The sequence below is a fragment of the Mus pahari genome, chromosome 15 (genome assembly GCF_900095145.1).
Source record: "Mus pahari chromosome 15, PAHARI_EIJ_v1.1, whole genome shotgun sequence".
In the NCBI taxonomy this organism is placed as follows: Eukaryota; Metazoa; Chordata; class Mammalia; order Rodentia; family Muridae; genus Mus; species Mus pahari.
In genome coordinates this window covers 28,720,130-28,743,181 of record NC_034604.1, presented here as the reverse complement: position 1 = coordinate 28,743,181, position 23,052 = coordinate 28,720,130, and the positions used below count along the sequence as shown (strand labels likewise).

The 23,052-nt window shown below is 40.1% G+C and overlaps 1 pseudogene; it reads right to left on the bottom strand.

Annotated features, from left to right (window-relative positions):
- Positions 1–19,653: 19,653 nt before the first annotated feature.
- On the bottom strand, positions 19,654–20,275 carry LOC110332853 (annotated as a pseudogene).
- Positions 20,276–23,052: the final 2,777 nt, after the last annotated feature.

Genomic DNA, 23,052 nt, shown 5'->3' with positions numbered 1-23,052 from the left:
CCTGGAACTCACTTTGTAGACCAGGCTGGCCTCGAACTCAGAAATCTGCCTGCCTCTGCCTCCCGAGTGCTGGGATTAAAGGCATGCGCCACCACGCCCAGCTCCTATCTATCTATCTATCTATCTAGCTAGCTAGCTAATAAAAATAGAGTGGAAAAAGTCAGCACTGAGCATTAGATTGTCATCATGGGATCCAACCCCATGTGTCATGTTCATTTTCAGAGACATCTCCCATTAGTTACTTCTCTGAATCTTTTTGACCTACTTTTACTGTAGAAAAATTAAACTAACAATTGCCTTCAATTTCTCTTTTATTACTAAAATAAAAGTTGTATAAGTCGATTCCACAGCCCTCTGTGCATGGGTCCTGGCAGGGGAGAGCTGGTCTCCAGGGAGTGCTCTGACTCCTGGGCTTGGAGGTGAGATCTCTATTTTCTCTCTGGTGACTATCTAAGGTGGGACCAGCCAGGAGTGCACAGGGCGCAGGAGTGGTGGTGCAGCTGGGACAGGGTCCTTCCTGCTTCCATCTGCACCCAGGAGCTGGGGATATTCCACAGTCTTATGTACACAGGTACTGCCAGAGGAGAGCTGGTCTTCCAGGAGTGCTGACACAGGCTTATGGGCCCACAGGAGGGACAAACTCAAGCCAGAGACAGGAAGACCAACTAACACCAGATGGCGAAAGGCAAGTTCAAGAACCTTACCAATAGCAACCAGGGCTACATGGCATCATCAGAACCCAGTTCTCCCACAACAGCAAGTCCTGGATAATCCAATACACCAGAAAAGCCAGATTTGGATTTAAAATCACATTTCATGATGCTGATAGAGGATGTTAAAAAGGACATAACTCCCTTAAGACAATACAGGAGAACACAGGTAAACAGGTAGATGCCCTTAAAGAGGAAACACAAAAATCCCTTAAAGAATTACAGGAGGATATAACCAAACACGTGAAGGAACTGAACAAAATCATCCAGGATCTAAAAATGGAAGTAGAAACAATAAGGAAATCACAAAGGGAAACAATGATGGAGATAGAAAACCTAAAAAAGAGATCAGGAGTCATAGATGCAAGCATCACCAACAGAATACAAGAGATAGAAGAAAGAATCTCAGTTGCAGAAGATTCCATACAAAACATTGACACAACAGACAAAGAAAATTCAAAATGCAAAAAGATCCCAACCTAAAACATCCAGGAAATCCAGAACACAATGAGAAGACCAAACTTAAGAATAATAGGTACAGAAGAGAGTGAAGATTCCCAACTTAAAGGGCCAGCAAATATCTTCAACAAAATTATAGAAGAAAACTTCCCTAATCTAAAGAAAGAGATGCCCATGAACATACAAGAAGCCTACAGAATTCCAAATAGATTAGACCAGAAAAGAAATTCCTCCTGTCACATAATAATCAAAACTCCAAATGAACTACATAAGGAAAGAATATTAAAAGCAGTAAGGGAAAAAGGTCAAGTAACATATAAAGGCAGATCTATCAGAATTACACCAGACTTCTCACCAGAGCCTATGAAAGCCAGAAGATCCTGAACAGCTGTCATACAGATCCTAAGAGAACAAAAATGCCAGCCCACATACTATACCCAGCAAAACTCTCAATTACCATAGATGGAGAAACCAAGGTGTTATGTGACACAAACAAATTTACACAATATCTTTCCACAAATCCAGCTCTTCAAAGGGTAATAAATGGAAATCTCTAATGCAAGGAACACAACACCCTAGAAATAGCAAGAAAATAACCTTCTTTTAGCAAACCAAAAAGAAGATAGCCACATAAACATAACTTCACCTCTAGCAACAAAAATAACAGGAAGCAACAATCACTTTTCCTTAATATCTGTTAATATCAATGGACTCAATTCCCCAATAAAAAGACATACACTAACAGACAGGATACATAAACAGGACTCAACATTTTGCAGCATACAGGAAACCTACCTCAATGACAAAGACAGACGCTCCCTCAGAGTAGAAGACTGGAAAACAATTTTCCAAGCAAATGGTCCCAAGAAACAAGCTGGAGTAGCCATTCTAATATCGATTAAAATAGACTTTCAAGCTAAATTTAATCAAAAAAGATAAGGAGAGACACTTCATGCTCATCAAAGGTAAAATGTACCAAGATGAACTCTCAATTCTGAACATCTATACTACAAATGCAAGGGCACCCACATTCATAAAAGAAACTTTGCTAAAGCTCAAAACACACATTGCACCTCACAAAATAGTATTGGGAGACGTCAACTCCCCACTCTCAGCAATGGACAGAACATGGAAGCAGAAACTAAACAGAGACACAGTGAAATGAACAGAAGTTATGAACCAAATGGATTTAACAGACATCTATAGAACATTTTATCCTAAAACAAAAGAATATACTTTCTTCTCAGCACCTCTCAGTACCTTCTCCAAAACTGACCTTATAATTGGTCACAAAACAATACAAGAAGATTGAAATAATCCCATGCAAATTATCAGATCATCATGGACTAAGGCTGGTCTTCAATGACAACAAAAATAATAGAAAGCCCACATAAACTTGGAGGGACCAAATACCCATGTGAGGAGATACGAGACAAAGTGTGGAGCAGAGACTGAAGGAAAGGCCATCCAGAGACTGCTCCACCTGGGGATCTATCCCATATACAGTTATCAAACCTGGACACTATTGTGGATGCCAGCAAGAGCTTGCTGACAGGAGCCTGATATATAGCTGTCTCCTGAGAGGCTCTGCCAGTACCTGACAAATACAGAGGTAGATGCTCATAGCCATGCATTGGACTGAGCACAGGGTCCCCAATAGAGGAGCTAGAGAAAGGACCCAAGGAGCTGAAGAGGTTTGCAGCCTCATAGAAGGAATAACAATATGAACCAACCAGTACCCCCAGAGCTCCCAGGGACTAAACCACCAATCAAAGAAAACACATGGAGGGACCCATGGTTCCAGCTGCATATGTAGCAGAGTGTGGCCTTGTTGGACATCAGTGAGAGGAGAGGCCCTTGGTTCTGTGAAGGTTTGATGCTCCAGTGTAGGGGAATGCCAGGACAGGGAATCAGGAGTGGGTGGGTTAGTGAGCAGGGGGGGGGCAGATAAGGGGGGTTTCAGAGGGGAAAGAGGAACGGGGACAACATTTGAAATGTAAATAAAGAAAATATCTAAAAAAAAGTTCTGTAAGTCTGCAATCTTGTGGCTGATGTACAAAAACTGTCCTATCTACTGCAGTTATTATGTTAACAGATTGTAGGTCAAGTAACCAACTCAAAGTCAGTTAGAAGTCAGTGCTAGTAATATTAATGAACAAATGTGATTTAGATCCTGCAGAGATGTGTTATACCTCTTCAATTATATTATACCTCACTTGTGCATTACACCATCAGTTTTCTGTTTATTCACCAAGTAACTAAATATCCATTGATTTATTGATTAAATGATTCAGATGCCTGTTAAATGCAAAGGGTTGATCTGTGTCCTACGAAGAACACATAGGCAAGTGCACACAGTCTATGTTGGATTACAATTGAGCACAACCAATAATTAGATATACCAGAGAGACATAAAAGAAGGAAGATCCTGGTCCCGTTTTCAGAGATTTTCTTGACAAGTATACAAAGTGCTTGCAGACATAAGAAGGGTATGAACAGGCTTTTAAAGGTTACTATTCAAAAGCTGCTTGTGAGCTATCAAGGTCAAAGAAGAAGGGATATGTTTAGTTTGTAGGAAAGTCAAAGCAGATAATTTTCAGTGACATATCAAGAACATAATTACGACATTTGACTGACACAAAGATAGGCAACAGAGACATAGTCAAGAGTCCCCGGTGACAGTGGAGACGAATCAGAATGGAAGGTACAGCATGGGTTACAATGTGTGGCCAGTTCTATCTGAAATGTTACAGGACAGCTCCTAGCTCATCTCGATAGGGTAGAATCAGGCAGTAACTGGAGCCACATCAGACCACAGGAAAGAGTCTGAGAGAAGAACATAATGAATACACCGTGAATGAAAAATGTTGAGCCATGTTACTATAGCAACATTTACCCAATCAAAAGTTCTGAGGATACTTCTGTATCAAAAAAGTACAAGTACTGTTAGACCAAGCACTAGATATCGTTGAAACAGTGTAATAGCCACCATAATGGATTCAAAGTGATACCCAGGACACCGACAGCTGTGTGATAACCTGGGTGACAGAACAAACACTGGGTGCAATCTGGTGTCCAGAATGCTGGCTACGGGATGATACACTGGAGGGGGATGTTCATTACACTAGCTTCAGAGTGACGTCCAGAATCCTGGCTCCAGGGTGATATCAGCAATGAAATCTCAGACACTGCGTGGAGAATGATTTCCAGAATATTGTCTGAAGAGAGATAGCTTGGGCATTGATCCAGAGTGATATCGTGGATACTGGGTTCAGGGTGGATGTCTAGAACTCTGGGTGCTGGGGTTGCAGGGAGAAAGTCATTAATGGTCCTACCCAGAGCTGAGCCTTGAACGCTGTAAGGATGTGTAAGGATGCACACATCCTAGGTGCAGGATGATACTCAGGACACTGGGTGCCAGGTGATATCCAGAACACTGGGAGCAGGATAACATCCCAAACTCTGACATAATGCTCATTTCCAGAATAATGGCTGCAGGGTTGTATGAATCAGCGGCTACAGGATGACACGCACAGCACCTCTTACAGGGTTACATTTCAAGAATTGACCACAGGGTAACATTCATAGCAGTGATTACCTTTGGCAACAAGAACATCCTCTTCAGAGTGACCCTCACGACACTGGCTTCAGGGTCATATTGAGAACCCTGACTCTAGGGTGTTGTCTTGGGCACTGGATGAAGACTGAAACCTAAACACTGGGTACAGGGTATTGTCTACAGCACTAGCTCAGGTTATACCCTAGACATTGGAAGCTGAGTGAAAAGTCTGCACATTCAGTTCTAGGGTATCTAACTTCTTCTAGACTTGGCACCCACACAGTTCACACATATACAAGCAAGCAAAACACTCTGCATACCCAACTTTATGCTCTCTCTGTAATAAAAACAAAAATAAAAAACAAAATGAAAATCAAAATAAAAAACCAATGAGAAGACAAACAAACAACTCCTAAGCGAAACCAAACCAAATACCCACAATGAGGACCACGGAGCTTTGTGTTGGCCAACTCTTCCTAGGCAAGGGGGCTGCTCTGGAGCGTGGTGATCTCCCGAGTGATATCTTAATCCCTGTGTACTCAGTGTGATATTCTGGACACTGGCTACAGTGTGATGTGGTGGAAACTGGACATATGGTGATACCTTGTACGCTGGCTGCAGGGTAGAATCCAGGACTCTGTAGGCAGGGTGAAACGTAGAACACTGGCTGCCATGGTATTCTGGACATTGGGCTCAGGGCACTAGCCAAGACTGGCTGCAGAGCCTATCCAGAACATGCCTGTAGTGGCTGCAGAGCATGTCCGGAACATGACTGTAGGGTCCTATGAGTAACATCGGCTACTCAGCGGCAGTTCCAGTGTGATCTCAGGGACACTGCTGCAGCTGACGTCCAGAAGAATGCTTGCTGGGTTGTATCATAAGCAGTGGCTGCAGAGTGATATCCAGAACACTTAACTACTGGGTGATGCACAGAGCCATGGGTGCTGGATGGTATCCAAAGTCATACCCAGAAGAATGGCTGCACGCTGGTATGCAGGCTATTTTCTGCAGGGATGACCAGAGCTCTGGGTATGGGGTGAATATGGGTGGATGAGTCACATTCGGATCAGTAGCTGCAGAGACATCACCAGAGCACGGGGTGGGGAGGGATATCTAGTCCCTGTTCACTTTTGTTTCCTGCATATTGGCTGAAGGGTGTTATCTAGCCTGGATGAGTGTAGTGAGATATTCAGACTGCTAGTTGCAGTGTGATTACATAGAACTGGCTGCAGTGTGACAGCTTAGTCACAGGACTCAGTGTCATATCCTAGACACTGACTCCAGTGTGATATCCATAATTATGTGATATTTTGGTGCAGGGTGATATCCTGGACACTTTGTTATGGTGGTATCCAGAATGCTACTCACTGTGGCATCCTCAACGCTGAGTATGGGATGTTATCCAGATCACTGGCATGAAGGCTTCATTCAGAATCACTGCTTCCATAGGATTCTTGACTGTCAGTTATACTAGAGTACTAGGTGGCACTGGCGTTAGTTTGTTGTTAATATCGTAGTAGCTTTTCTTTCTGTCGTATGTTACCCACTCAGCAGACGCCTTGTTCGGACATACAGGAATACGTGTCTGTGTGGTAGGACTCACACGATCAGCTAAAGACGGGCTGTTCAGAGGAAGCTTGGCACACCAGGGCACTTTTGCAGAGACCGACAGAGAGGGTTCCACCTTTTCAAGCTTTCACTTCTTATTTTTCAGTTACCTTCAATGCCATCAGAGGGTTTATCTCCTGAGAGGTCTTTGACGCTGTTAGAGTCACTGAAGACAGGTTCCCCAGCTCCATGAATCAGTGCCTTGATAGAGTCAAACATTGTCATGTCTGGACCCAGGCTAGATAAGCACTTTCAACCTGAGCATTGATCAGATGTTTTTCCTTTTTGTTTATTGATTTTAAGTTATCAAAGTGTTGAACTTCGTTATCAGATTTTCATATGTACATGCACTTGTTCATTCCACTCCCTAACCCCTTCTGGTGGTCACTTTCCAGATAGTCCTTTGTTCTAGTTTTATTTCACAAAAATTTCATATCCCTTCTTCTCTCCTTTGGTATTGCTTTCTTCCTTCTCATTGTCCCCTATAATAACACACACACACACACACACACACTACACAACAACACATCTAGATTCTCCATGTATGAGAAAACATGAAACATTTGTCTTCCTATGTCTGGATTATTTTGTTTAGTACATGATTCTTTTTTCAGTTTCATTCATTTTTGGGCAAGTGCAATTCCTTCAGTTTTCTTTAAGGCTGAAACCGGGATGTGCAACACGTTTTGCATTTATCTTTTAGTGGACATCTAGGTGAACTCTGTTTCTTAGGTATTGCAAATCTTGCAACAATAAACATGAATGTGCACGCATCTCCATGGGATGCCAACTTAGCCTCCTTTGGGCAGATATCTAGGATGTGCTTGGTATCTCAGTAGACATGGCAGAATTATGCTAATGGTTTCTGAGACCCCTCCTCACTGACTCCACCCAGTTTACATCCTCACAATGTCTAACAGTTTCTCTCTTCCCTATCTTTGTCCTTTCATTGCCCTTTTTAATGAGATTTTGACCCTTAGATACATGTATTAATACTCATAAATTTATTCTGTGGGGACCAGTTATAAGTGGATATTTTTGAGTTGCTCAGTTCTTATGGTCTTTTTGGATGTGAGGATACTGTGCTAAAAATTCATTACAATAATCATAACAGTCAATTAATTTCTATATATTGATCTCTTGTGATGTTCCCAGTGAGAAATAACCACAAGATGTTTATTATAGGAAAAAATATCTTGAAGATTTAGAGCTCATACTTACAGAGAGACCAGAGGCGACTTTGCCATTCAGTCTATATCTATAAAAATGGAAAATGCTTCCATATCAAAATGAACATGAGCACAATCCTGTGATATCACAGTCCCAGGAAGCTATGTGGGAAGTCAGAGCTCAAAAGCTTCAACTATTATCATCAGGATCAGCTTAGCTATCTGGTGATAACTAATTAGGTAACGGAAAACACATTAATCTTCAACAATTCAGTAATTTATATTCTCATAAATATGTATTATATGACAACAGTAGAGTATATTGTGCATACTGAAAGAACTTACTAATGAAGGCAGTCTCCTACAAGAATGAATGAAAGAAATCACAAATAAAACCAGGGCCCTAGCATTGATAATGATTGCCAACTTCATCCATGGGATGATTTCAGGGTCAGGATCATGGGAGTAGCAATAAAGTAAGAGCGGTGGACCTATCTGCACCCAATTATGCTTTCATGTTTGCTAGAATACTGTCAGATGAATTGCTTCAGCTAGGACTGCTATCTAGATCTAAGAGGAAAGGCTGACAGAAGAAGGCTCTGTTCATGCCCTGTGAGACATTTGTGTTGGAAAATGAAAGCCTGACACATGGATGGGCTACAGGTCACATGCAAGTAGTTACAGAAGCATGACTGGGGTTCACATGAGAATACTCTCTGATACAACTTTGGTTCAAGTATCTCTTTCTCTTTTTGGTGGTTTTGGATCATAAAGACTTTGAAGCACTTGGGACTGCTTCCTGTGGGGAAAGTAAGTTTTTCAGAGGCCATCAGAAGCCAGTAAAGGCATTAACAGAGAATCTGATTACATTTTGTTCCATAAAATAGCTCTCTCTGATAAGCTAGATCCATTGACCAGTTATATGATAAAAATGCTGTTTAAGACACTTAAGAACACCCTAGGATTTGTTCTGCATGTCTTTGACCTCTTGGGTAAAGGAAGCTCTGTGTTCATCTTTTTGCATGATGTTTATTTATTGATTAAATTCCTTTTATTTTGTGGCATTGTCACATCTGCACATCAACACCTATCATTTATGTTACTGAGTTCAGTTTTGTGATGGGACCAGTGTTAAACTGGTATTTTTTTGTCAGCATATAGCACATATACTGGCACTATAAAGACTTTCTGTTAGGCAAATAATTGAAGAACATTAATGACCAGTGTTGACATTAGTTCATACAGATGACTGACATTTTTGGTAGGACATAGCAGACATTCACTAACATTTGTGATATTCCTTACCAACTAGTGTTTATTCATTTACCCAAATCTATTATTTAGCCTATTGTATATCTGGGACATATTTAGATATACACATACACACTTGATAATATTTTCTCAAACAACTTGAATGTCCACATGTACCATCATTTATCTTGGTGTCAGAGACCAATGAGTACAATCTGGTGATGTGCACTGCAGGCATAGTGTACAAACAATTCCATGGGAAAATTTGGGACAAATATCCCATGTACTCTAGGGCAGTTTTAGGTGACTTCCTGAAAGGTGAGTGAAGTTTATAGATGAAAAGAACCTTTTTAGATTTAATATAATAGAGCATTACAGCCTTAAAGTGCAAAGGAAAGGAAAGGAAGTGTAGTATAAATGTGACTATATGTTTGGTTATTGAGAACACTTAAAAACTATTGAAGACCTTTTTTTTTTTAAATACTTAATGCACTTTATTTTTCAGGTATAAAGATCCTATGTGGTAGTCACAGTTGGATCTTATGTCCTATGAACATTAGCTCTGAAATAGGTTTTCATAAGACTTATTAGACTGTTAAAATACTCAAGATAGTTGACTATTGGCAACTGAATAGACAAATAGATCAATGGCACAGGAAAGAATTTATAAGCAGATCCAAATATTTTCAACTGGCCTTTGGTGAGGTGCTCAACCAATTCAATGGAGAAAGAATGGTTTTCCAAAATGTGCTGGAACAACTGAATATCTGATGTAAAATATAAATATGTATACTGTCCTTATATTGTCACAAAATTGGTTCAAAATTGAAAATGTACTAAATGTAAATGTAAATGGATAAACAATAAAAACAACGAGAAGATAATAAGAGAAGCTCTAGGTGGCCCTGAGTTTGCATTTGGGGTAGTCGAGAAAAATGCCAAATGCCTAATCTATAACACAAAGATTGATGTTATGGTTCATTGAAATTAGAAAAGCATTCCTGCTCAGCAAAACATAATATTGGAGAATATGTAATCTGTAGACTAGGAAAAAAATTTCATAAACTATATAACTTATCAAGGACTTGTAATCAAAATATATGAGGATGCCTTAAAATGCAACAGTAAGTAAATAACATAATTTTCAAAGTGGGCAAGAGGTATGAATGCTTCACCAGAGAATACCTTGGTGGCAAACAAGTATCTAGAAAAGAAGTTTGCAATGTGTGTTGTGTAATATGAGAACTTCAAGTCACAATGATGCAACAACTATTCACCTGGTGGAGCAGCTGAACTCAAAATGCAGACTAACCAACTGTCAGCCAGGGGCTGCACAGGGTGCGCTCACTCTTTGGTGATGGGAATGCCGATTGGCTTCTCCACTTTGGAGAACAGTTTGATAGTTTCCAACAAAGACAGAGTGAGTATATGGGATTTCTACATATTATTTGTGGAATTTTCTATAAGCCCTTGATGGTGCCAAAATATGTTCCCATTTGCCAAACTATTTTTGAAACATAAGTTCAGTAATAATAGTCCGATTAAAATTACCAGTGAGGTTTGGAGAGATGGTTCAACATTTAAGAGCACTTGCTGCTCTTTCAGAAGATCCGAGTTCAATTCAAAGCGCCCAAGCCAGGAGCCTCATTGCCACTGGTAACTCCAGCTCCAAGGTATCTGGCATCCTTTTCTGGCCTCTTTGGTCCCTTGTGTGCCTGTGCACCTACTGGCATGTGCCCATGAACATACACATAAAAATATACATAAACAAATAATAAAATAAAAATATGTATTCCCAAGTTATTTTTACAAATAGATAAATTAAGCAATTGGAGCAATTGAAACTTTGCAGTATCAAGAAATCGAAACACTGAGAATTCTTAGATTTTTGGCTTGTGAATCAATCCTAGACTTGGAGTATAACTTGGATCTTTTGGCTAGGGTAAACTAGGTTTCATGAATAATATTTCATCTGGACAAGCTAAAAGAATGTCCTCACTTGTGAAATGTACTTTTTTTTTTTCTGTTACTGCTCATGTATTAAGAGATAAAATGATTTTTTAAAACCCATATTCTTGTATTTTGTTCTCTTTAGCAGCATCCAAAAGTCTCCAGGCTCCCAAATTTCCATCTTTGACCTAGATTTATCTCGCAGACTCTGAAGTAACATAGACATCACAAGTCATCTGTGCAATCTATTAGGACTTCAATACTAGCACATCAAAACCAATTCCCCCAACTTGCTTTACCTCTGGCTTCCCTTCTCAGTTGAGGGCAAATACTCAGGCCAGAAGTTCTCAGATTCTTTTTTTTTTTAATTGAATTTTATTTGTAATTCATTTTTTACACTCCATATTCCATTCCCTGCCTCTGCCCATCCACCCTCTGACTGCTCCACATCCCACACCTCCTCCCTACCCTGTCTCCCCACCCCCTACCCCACCTGACCTCTAAACTCCCTGGGGCCTCCAGTCTCTTGAGGGTTAGGTGCATCATCTCCGAATGAACACAGACCTGGAAGTCCTCTACTGTATGTGTGTTGGGGGCCTCATATCAGCTGGTGTGTGCTGTCTGTTTGGTGGTCCAGTGTTTGAAAGATCTCAGAGGTCCGGATTAATTAATACTGCTGGTCCTCCTACAGAATTGCCCTTTTCCTCAGCTTCTTTTAGCCTTCCCTAATTCAACAACAGGGGTCAGCTGCTTCTGTCCATTAGTTGGGTGCAAATAACTGCATCTGACTCTTTCAGCTGCTTGTTGGGTCTTTCAGAGGGCAGTCATGATAGATCCCTTTTTTTGATCATTCCATAGACTCAGTAATAGTGTCAGGCCATGGGACTTCCCCTTGAGCTGGATCCCATTTTGGGCCTGTTACTGGAACTTCTTTTCCTCAGGCTCCTCTTCATTTCTATTCCTGTAATTCTTTCAGACAGAAACAATTATGGCACAGAGTTGTGACTGTGGAATGGCAATCCCATCTCTTACTTGATGTCCTGTCTTCCTGTTGGAGGTGGGCTCTATAAGTTCCTTCTCCCTACTTTTGGGTGTGACACCCACTCCAGTGAAGTCTGTGTGGCAAGTCCAAAAGCTTAGCTGCAGTCCTGAGGCAAAACGTTTCACAGAAACTTGTCTTCTGGAAAGTCTCTGGTTTCCCATAACCAGATTTGTCCCTGCAATAGAGTGGAGGGTCTTGCACACTTTCTTGCAGTATTTTACTGGATAAGAGCTAAAACAATCTCTGGGCTAGTTCAACAAAGTAAACTTAGAATTACAGCCTAGTCACTCCCACATGCAGGAGTTTACAATGGTGTAGGAATAAGGTGGGTTGTGGTTTAAGGAGGAACTAGAGTATTGTGCTATTCATGAAAGGGTGAGTAGAACAGAACTTCTCTGGTGCATGTTTTTCACTAGGCCCAGAGGAATAGCATAATTAGGTATTTACTAAGGGACCCCTGGTGGTGGGTTAAACAATAGACTAGAATTGCACCTGGGCATATAGCCCTTTCACCTGGCTCCTGTGAATGGCTGATTTTAGATAGGGCTGATCGTATCTCAGTTGTAAACACTGCCTGTCTCCTGCCAAATTTTATGTATGCATTTTCTCTGTTTTGTGTAAAGAACCATTATGCATCTCGATGTACCTTGGCTGATGTATCACCTAACTTCTTTGTTTTTCTTCTGTATTATGTCTGATACTTGCTTTGAGAAATTACATTCAGATCTGGTGTCCATGTCTGTTTGTCATCCTGCCACCTCCTTGTCCATCTGAGAACCAGGACCTTGAATTCTCCCCTGGGTTGAGGGACTGACTGAGTCCAGTCTGTAGCAGTTGGACATTTCATCAAAGGCCCCTCCCTACAAATCCTGGGAGTCTCTCACCTTCCAGGTCTCTGGTGCATTCTGGGGGGTCCCCCCAACCTCCTATTTCCTGAGGTTGCCTGTTTACATTCTTTCTGCTGGCTCTCAGAGCTTCAGTCCTTTTCTCTCACCCAATACCAGATCAGGTTTCCCTATACCCCCCCCAATTGCCCTCCCACCCCATCCACTTTCCCTCCCAAGTCCCTCCCTCCTTTCCCACTTGTGATTGCTTTCTTCTCTCTCCTAAGTGGGACTGAGGTGTCCTCACTTGGGCACTGCAGCTTATTGAGCCCTTTGAATTCTGTGGACTGTATCTTGTGTATTCTGTATGGATTCTTTCTTTCTTTCTTTCTTTCTTTCTTTCTTTCTTTCTTTCTTTCTTTCTTTCTTTCTTTTTTTCTTTCTTCTTTCTTCCTTCCTTCCTTCCTTCCTTCCTTCCTTTCTTTTTTCTTTTTTCTTTTTTCTTTTTCTTTTTTTTTGGCTAATATCCATTTATTAGTGAGTACATACCATGCATTTCCTTTTGGGTCTGAGTTACCTTACTCAGGATGATATTTTCTAGTTCCATCCATCTTGAAAAACACAGGATATCCTCACTCTTAATAGCTGAGTAGTATTCCATTGTGTAAATGAACCACATTTTCTGTATCCATTCTTCTGTTGTGGGACATCTAGGTTGTTTCCAGCTTCTGGATATCACAGATAAGGCCGCTATGAACATAGTGGAACATGTGCCCCTGTGGCATGGTGGGAAATCTTTTGGGTATATTCCCAAGATTGGTATAGCTGGATCTTCAGGTAGATCTATTTCCAATTTTCTGAGGAACCTCCAGATTGATTTCCAGAGTGGTTGTATAAGTTTGCAATCCCACCAGCAGTGGAAAGGCATTCCTCTTTCTCCATATCTTCTCCAACATGTGTTGTTGCCTGTGGTTTTGGTCTTAGCCATTCTGATTGGTGTAAGGTGGAATCTCAGGGTCATTTTGATTTGCATTTCTCTGATCACTTAGGACTTTGAACATTTCTTTAGGTGTTTCTCAGCTATTCGAGATTCCTCAGTTGTGAATTCTTGGTTTAGTTCCATACCCCATTTTTTGATTGGGTTGTTTGTTTTTTCGGTGATTAACTTCTTGAGTTCTTTATATATTTTGGATATTAGCCCTCTATTGGATGTAGGGTTAGTGAAGAATTTTTTTCCCAATCAATAGGTTGCTGATTTATCTTATTGACTATGTCCTTTGCCTTACAGAAGCTTTCCAGTTTTTTTTTTCTTTCCAGTTTTATGAGGTTCCATTTATCAATTTTTTATCTTAAAGCATGAGCCATTAGAGTTCTGTTTAGGAAATTTCCCCCTGTCCCAATGAGTTCAAAGCTCTTTCCCATTTTCTCTTCTATTAGAGTCAGTGTATCTGGTTTTATATTGAGGTCCTTGATCCACATGGACTTGAGCTTTGTACAAGGTGACAAATATGGGTCTATTTTCATTCTTCTACATACAGACAGCCAGTTAGACCAGCACTGTTTATTGAAGACGCTTTCTTTTCCCATTGTATATTTTGGGTATCTTCGTCAAAAATCAAGTGACTGTAAGTGTGTAGCTTTATTTCTGGTTCTTCAATTCTATTTCACTGATCAACATGTCTGTCTCTGTACCAATACCATGGAGTTCTATCACTATTGCTTTGTAGTAAAGCTTGAGATCAGGGATGGTGATTCCCCCAGCTGTTCTGTTATTGTTAAGAATTGTTTTCGATATTCTGAGTTTTTTGCTTTTCTAGATGAGTTTGAGAATTTCTCTTTCCATGTCTTTAAAGAATTGTGTTGGGATTTTGATGGGGATTGCATTGAATCTATACATTGCCTTTGGTAGGATGGCCATTTTTACTATGTTAATTCTGCCAATCCATGACCATGGGAGATCTCTCCATTTTCTGAGATCTTCTTCAATTTTTTTTTCTTGAGAGACTTAAAGTTATTGTCATACAGGTCTTTCACTTTTTTGTTAACAGTTACCCCAAGATATTTTATACTATTTGTGACTGTGGTGAAGGGAATTGTTTCCCTAATCTCTTTCTCAGCCTGTTTATCCTTTGTATAAAAGAGGGCTACTGATTTATTTGAGTTAATTTTATATCCAGCCACTTTGCTGAAGTTATTTATCAGCTGGAGAAGTTCTCTGGTAGAATTTTTGGCGTTGCTTATGTATACTATCATATCATCTGCAAATAGTGATAACTTTATTTCTTCCTTACCAATTTGTATTACTTTGATCTCTTTTTGTTGTCTAATTGTTCTAGCTAACACTTCGAGTACTATATTGAATAGATATAGGGAGAGTGCACATCCTTGTCTTGTCACTGATTTCAGTGGTATTGTTTCAAGTATGTCTCCATTTAACTTGATATTGGCTATTGGTTTGCAGTAAATTGCTTTTATTATGTTTAGGTATGGGCCTTGAATTTCTGATCTCTCCAATACTTTTAACATGAAGGAGTGTTGTATTTTGTCAAATGCTTTCCCAGCATCTAAGGAGATGATCATGTGATTTTTTTTCTTTGAGTTTGTTTATATAGTGGATTATGTTAATGGATTTTCATATATAAAACTAACCTTGCATCCCTAGGATGAAGCCTACTTGATCATAGTGAATGATGGTTTTGATGTGTTCTTGGATTCGGTTTGCAAGAATTTTATTGAGTATTTTTGCATGGATATTCATAAACGAGATTAGTCTGAAGTTCTCTGTTTTGGTTAGGTCCTTGTGTGGTTTAGGTATCAGAGTAATTGTGGCTTCATAGAACGAGGTAAGTAATATTCCTTCTGTTTCTATTTTATGGAATAGTTTGAGGAAAATTGGTATCAGGTTTTCTTTGAAGGTCTGATAGAATTCTGCACTAAATCCATCTGGCCCTGGGCTTTTTTGGGTTGGGAGGTTCTTAATGACTTCTATCTCCTTGTGTGATGTGGGCCAGTTTAGACAGTTTACCTGCTCTTGATTTCACTTTGGTATGTGGCATCTGTCTAGAAAACCATCCATTTCATCTAGATTTCCCAGTTTTACTGAGTATAGGCTTTTATAGTAGGATATGATGATTTTTAAAATCTCCTCCATTTCTGTTGTTATGTCTCTCTTTTCATTTCTGATTTTATTAATAGGGATCCTGCCTCTTGGCCCTTTAGTTAGTTTGGCTAGGGGGTTATCTATCTTGTCAATTCTTTCAAAGAACCAGCTTTTGGGTTTGCTGATGATTTGTATTGTTTGCTTTGTTTCTGCTTGGTTGATTTCAGCCCTGAGTTTGACTGTTTCCTGCCCTCTACTCCTCTTGGGTGAGTTGGCTTCGTTTTGTTCTAGAGCTCTCAGGTGTTATGCTAAGTTGTCAATGTAAGAGCTCTCCAGTTTCTTTACCAGGGCACTTAGTGCTGTGAACTTTCCTCTTAGCACTGCTTTCATTGTGTCCTATAGGTTTGGGTATGATGTATCAACATTTTCATTAAATTCCAGGAAGTCTTTAATTTCTTTCTTTATTTCTTCCCTGACCAAGTCATCACTGAGTAAAGACTTGTTCAATTTCCACATGTATGTGGGCTTTCTGTAGTTTCTAACTGTTATTGAAGACCAGCCTTAGGCCGTGGTGGTCTGATAGGATGTATGGTATTTCAATCTTCTTGTATCTGTTGAGGGTTGTTTTGTGACCAATTATATGGTTGGTTTTGGAGAAGGTACCATGAGGTGCCTTCTTTTCTTTTAGGATAAAATGTTCTGTAGATATCTGTTAAATTCATTTGGTTCATAACCTATCTTAATTTCACTGTGTCTCTGTTTAGTTTCTGTTGCAGTGACCTGTCCATTGGTGAGAGTGGGGTGTTGAAATCTCCCACTGTTATTGTGTGGGGTTCAATGTGAGTTTTGAGTTTTAGTAAGGTTTCTTTCATGAATTTGTGTGCTCTTGCATTTGGGGCATAGATGTTCAGAATTGAGACTTTCTCTTGATGGATTTCCCCCTTGATGAATATGAAGTGTCCTTCTTCATGCATGATAATTTTTGGTTGAAAGTCTATTTTATTGGATATTAGAATGGCAACTCCTGCTTGTTTCTTTGGACCATTTGCTTGGAAGACCTTTTCCATCCTTTTACTCTGAGATAGTGCCTGTCTTTGTTGTTAAGGTGTATTTCTTGTATGCAACAAATTCTGGACCTTGTTTGCGTATCCAGTCTGTTAGCTTATGTCTTTTTATAGGTGAGTTGAGTTCATTAATATTGAGAGATATTAAAGAGAGATGACTGTTGGTTCCTGACATGTTTGCTTTGTAGGTGGCTTTATGTGCTTGTGGCTCTGCTTTTTTGTTGTGAGATGCTTAATAGCTTGTCCTTTCTTTGGTGCAGGCATCTTCCTTGTGTTGGAGTTTTCCTTCACAAGGTTGGGTTGGTAGTATCTAGATACAATTTGAATTTGGTTTTGTCCTGGAATATTTTGGTTTCTCCATCTATGTTGATTGAGAGTTTTGCTGGGTATAGTAGCCCGGGCTGGCATTTGTGTTCTGTTAGGGTCTGTCTGACATCTAACCAGGCTCTTCTGGCTTTCATAGTCTCTGTTGCAAAGTCTGGAGTAATTCTAATAGGTCTACATTTGTATGTTACTTGACCTTTTTTCCTTTCAGCTTTTAATATTCTTTCTTTACTCTGTGCATTTGGTGTTTTGATAATTATGTGACAAGAAGATTCTTCTTTTCTGGACCCATCTATTTGGTGTTCTATATGCTTCTTGTACCTTTATGTCCATCACTTTCTTCAGGTTGAGGAAGTTTTCTTCTATGATTTTGTTGAAGGCTTTTCAGGTCCTGTGAGCTCGGAATCTTTGTTCTCCTCTATTCCAATTATTCTTAGATTTGGTCTTTTCATTATGTCCTGAATTTTCTGGATGCTTTGGGTTAGGAGTTTTTTATGTTTTGAATTTTCTTTGACAGTGTATCTTCTACATCCGAGATTCTCTCTTCCACCTCCTGTATTCTGTTGGTGATACTTACATCTTATATTCCTCTTCCCCAGGTTTTCTATTCCCAGGTTTACCTCCATTTGTGGTTTCTTTATTGTTTCTACTTCCACTTGGATCATTTTATTCAATTCCTTCACCTGTTTGCCTATGTTTTCTTCTATTTCTTTCAGTGAGTTATTGATATCCTCCTTAAAGGACTCCATTATCTTCATGAGATAGGATTTTAGGACAGATTCCTGATTTTTCAGGTGTGTTGGTGAATTCTGGGCTTCTTATGGTGGGAGAACTGGGTTCTGGTGATGCCCACGTGTTTTGGCTTGTGTTGCTTATGGTCTTGCGCTTGCCTTTTGCCATCTGAATATCCTTGGTGTTTGTTGATCTGGGTGACTGTATGGAGTCTGCCTCTTTTGTCCCTGGTTGCTTCAGCTCGCCTGGTAGGCTTGAGGCCCTAACTGTATCAGACCACCTGTCAGACCTTCCTACTGGGGGCTCTTTGCAGGGGCAGAGAAGTTGCTGATCTGTTGCCCTGGCTGCAGTCGATCTCCTGTTAGGCCTGCAGACTGTTGGGTCTTCCGTAGAGCAGTGGATCCTCAACTGCTCTCAGTGCAGTGTGTCCAACTGTTCTGAGTGCAGCGGGTCCTCTAGGATGGATTGGGATATGGAATCGTCACGGGAGCAGACCAACTAGGGGTCTGCACCAGCAGCAAGGACCAAAATGGAAGGGGTGGGAGGGATGGAAGGCGGGGGAGTGGTATTCAGGAGGGCGGGGGTTTTGGTGGATGATGGGCCCCAAGTCCATCAAGATCCCAGCAGCAGCTCAGGGACTCGGGGCCAGGGTGGGGGATGGGTGTTCTTTACCAACTGCTCTGAGTGCAGCGGGTCCTCTAGGAGGGTTGGGATATGGAATCTTCACGCAAGCAGACCAACTAAGGGTCTGTCTCAGCAGCAAGCACCAGGCAGAAGGGGTGGACACTTCTCAGATTCTTAATTCTCATTTTCTCAAAGCCTTCGCCTACCTATTGGCAAATCTTGCAGTTTCCTCTGCCTCTGAAGCATAGCCAGAAGCATCGTAGTAAGTGTCCACTTTCATGATTCTGTTCTCTGCCACGCCATCTTTGTCTCCTTTCTGAATGAATTGATAACACCCTGCCAGTTTCTCCTAGTTCTTTACCTCTCATTGTTTTCTTCAGTTTGTTATAGCTGTTGTCAGAGCAGCTGCCAGATCAGGCCTTGAAGTTGGTTTATGCTGTCAACTCTGCCGTTTCTTCACAGTAAAAAAAAAAAAAAAAAAAAAAAAAAAAAATCGAAGCTTTTACAATGACCTCGTTCTGAATTCACGGTCTACCATTTAACCAACAAAACAGGATGCAGTTAATGTCATACATTTAGGAAAATTCATGGACTTCAGTACTCTTTTGCTACTATTCTGAAAGGGCTTAAATTGTTAGTCATTCAAGGAAGAACATGAAAAGTCAACTTTAATTGATTTTTGATTAGTGAAAATGTGGATGAGTTACATTTGCATCTTTATACTTTTTTTTTTTTAATAAAAAAGTTGTATCTACGTAGAAGCATTCAGAATGTCAACGAAACAGTCACAACTTCTTTTGCAATTACAGAGTGGTATTCAGTTAACAGAACAACAATTATCTTTGTATAAGCTGCATCAGAGACAACTGAAGATGAAAAAAACAAAACAAAACAAAATAAAACCAAAAGAAAAAAACAAACAAAACCCAAACTACTATTCCCATATATAACTAAATTGTGGTGTGCACCAACAGGACCTGATTTAAATTTCCATGCCAACTTACAACCCCCAGACTGTACCAGGAAAGGTTAGTGGCTATTGAAAATATCACCAGGACAGGGCTATCTAAAGACACACTCAGTAGTGTGTTAACTATACAAAAAGACCCTATACAGTTTAAAAACAAATCTTACACAGCCTCACATTTCAGTTTTTTTTTTCTTTAAAAGGAGTGAGTTGTGTACAGGGGTGTTAGATGCTTTATAGACAAGAAAAAATAAATGTGCTAGAACCAACTTATTCATCATCATCTTCCTCTTCCTCTTCTTCCTCCTCCTCCTCCTCTTCATCCTCCTCCTCATCTTCCTCTTCCTTCTTTTTCTTGCTCTTTTCAGCCTTGACCACCCCCTTTTTCACTGCATCAGGTTTTCCTTTAGCTCTGTAGGCAGCAATATCCTTCTCGTACTTCTCCTTCAGCTTGGCAGCCTTCTTCTCATAAAGCTGCTTGTCATCCGCTCCAGTGTTGTTCCACATCTCTCCTAGTTTCTTTGCAACATCACCAATGGATAAGCCAGGATGCTCACCTTTGACTTTGGGGTGGTACTCAGCACAGAACAAGAAGGCAGCCGAAGGAGGCCTCTTGAGTGCATTGGTGTTCTTGAACTTCTTTTCCGTCTCCCCTTTGGGGGGGATGTAGGTTTCCATTTGTCTTTCATAACGAGCCTTGTCAGCCTTTGCCATATCTTCAAATTTCTCTAACAGACATGATCTTCCACCTCTCTGAGCACTTCTTGGAGAACTCTGAGAAGTTGACAGAAGCATCCGGGTACTTCTTCCTGTGCTCCTCCCAGCAGGTTTGCACAAAGAATACATATGAGGACATTTTGCCTATCAGCTTTTTAGGATCTCCTTTGCCCATGTTTAGTTGATTTTCCTCTGTGAAGTACAAAGTGCCCCTCCCAGTCCCCGTCCAGCTCTCTCTCCGCCCTGTGCTGTCTCTATGGAACTCAATGCACTTCAATGGCTGTAAGAGCGGGAGCCAGATGTCTCATCTTTGTACTTTTGTGTCATTTTCTGTTTCCTACAATATTATAGGTTAGCTTTAAAATTAGTAAAATTGATTTTTTTTTTTTTTTGGTTTTTTTCAAGACAGGGTTTCTCTGTATAGTCCTGGCTGTCCTGGAACTTTTTTAAATGAAGCATAGAAATTTTAAGTTAGACCGTGAAAGTCATTAGTCTTGGGGAATGAAGTTAGAGAAAACCCATTGAGCCTGGACAGGTCGATGATGGCTGGGTGGTTGTATGTCCTTGCCCTACTCCTCAGCTCCTGTAGGATCCTCACTCAGGTCTTATTATGACTACTAATTCTTGGACCCCACTCTCTCCAGACTCTACAGGGTAGTGTATGGCAAGGCAAACAAAAACTAAAAACTACTGATCTATTTTCTGTTTTTAAAGTGTTGGTCAAATTGTCTTTGAATTAAAATGACCTCTTCATTAATATCCCTAGCCCAGCAACCCAGCACGTATCAGGAGGGAGGGTAGCCAAAGCTCCTTGGCATATTCTGCTCAGATGGTACTCAGGGCTGTTTACACTTGGCTTCATCTGCTCATCCTGACTTATGACTTTTCTTGTGATTAAATGTTTTACAATTGCTGTTCTTATCAAGGTCTGGTTTCAACTTATTGTCATCACTACATAAACACACTGATGACTCTGCTCCATGAGAACAGTGTGTCTGTCTTAGTTTTGACATTACCTCACTCTGGAAGTCATGTTCAATCACACATCTGTAGTGCCTTCTCTGCTGTGTATAAAACCACCATGTCAGTTCTTGAAAATAACGTCATTTGGGCAGCTTGGGTTGGCAGTACAGTAAAGGGCAGGACCAAGTCCAGACCGCTTGGATTCAGTAGGTTAATTTGTCTTTGGGGCATGTTTCAATACAAATGGTTCTAGGTTGTTGGAAAGCTATGTTTCCCCCATTCAACTTGATTCTAGAATTTAGAGAAAATCAGGAAGATTTAGGGAAAGACACTAATCCCTAAATCCTATCATATTTTTGTTCCAGCAGGATCTCCAACTGAAGAAAAAAAAAATCTTCTAAAGTTAGTTTGTTAGGGAATTGACTTAGAAGTAACTCATTCTGAGCCTCAACCAAAGCAATGCCCATTAAGAGAGGCTGTATTTTCTTTTAAAATTTCCCATCTTAGATATGGCCATTTTAAACCAATTCTTGCCAAACGTGATTATTTGAACTAAGTTAAACTTATTTAAAGTAAATATTTTCTAGAATAAAATAAATAATAATAATTATTATTTATAAATAATAATATTATTTAATAAAATGATTAATAGAGCAACATAAATATATTTTATTCTAAATAAAAGTAATTTTTTATTTAGAAAGTTTATTATCATTAAATTACTTATGAAACAGGGTAATTCATAATCTTATATCACTGTATCCCTAACATCTCCCTGTACTTTTTAGAGCAGTGCTTCTCAACTGATGGGTCATAACCGTTTGGAAGTTGAATGACCCTTCCACAAGGGTTGCATTATCAGATATTCTGCATATCAGATATTTACATTATCATTCAGAATAGCAACAAAATTACAGCTATGAAGTAGTGACAAAGTAATTCTATGTTTTAAAGAGTCAGAGCATTTGGAAAGTTGAGAGCCACTGCTCTAGACCTGTGACAGTTACAAGATGGTAAAATGTACTGGTGCTTAGGTCCTGGACTAACGAGAAATCAGACACTTACATACATGTCACCCTTAAAACAGATTCATTTTCGTATGTCTCATTGTTGTGACCTGTGAAGATCTGATTTTAATGACTACCTCATATGATAGCATTCCTCTCCTTTAGACCATCCTATGCTGGCAGTGATCGTAAGGCCCACACCTATGGGGCTGTTTGTGCATCCATAATAATTATCTAACAATAAAATTTTTCATGCAATCTGGATTAAGAGCACATTAAAGAGTATGACCTCTTTTTGTCACTTTGCCATCTATACTCTCAGCAGAGTGTAGAGTTCTCCTATAAATAGATTTGGTTTGGTTTGGAGATACGGACCAAGGTCTCCTGGGAAGCTTTAGAAATGACACCGGATGCCACACTTAAACAGTGATAACTTAGAAGAAGAAGCAAGGGAGCTTAAAGGCTTTGTCCAGTTTGTCTTTGCTGATGAAACAATCGCTGTCTTGTCGTAAGAGTCCTTAGCCGTTCTCTTTGCTCCGTTTACACACAGAAAATCAGAATGCCGTGTAGTGCCAAGTTCGCATCTCTGTGTTGTTTCCTTATTTAGTTCTTAACTTTCTGCATGCTACTTGCAAGGAAAGCAAAAAGTCATCCTTATGACTGGCTGCAAATGATTTGCAGCTGCCGAGTCTCCACTCTTGTTTTCTGTTGCAGGGGCTTTGGATGGAATCTTCATCTAGACCAGAAGGCCTGGCTGTGAGTGTCACATGTACAAAGCAACCCTTCTGACTGAACTGGACTTCCTGTGTGATATCATGAGACTTGTTGCTGTGGCAAGGGCAGAAACAGGAAATCAATACGGAGCATTCCCATGGCAGTTCTAGATTTTTCTCTAGTTTAAGGCTTAGTTTCAGCTAAGGTTTTATTTTTAGATAATTATCGTGAATGCACAAATAGCCCCAGATTTTCCTTTCACATAGGA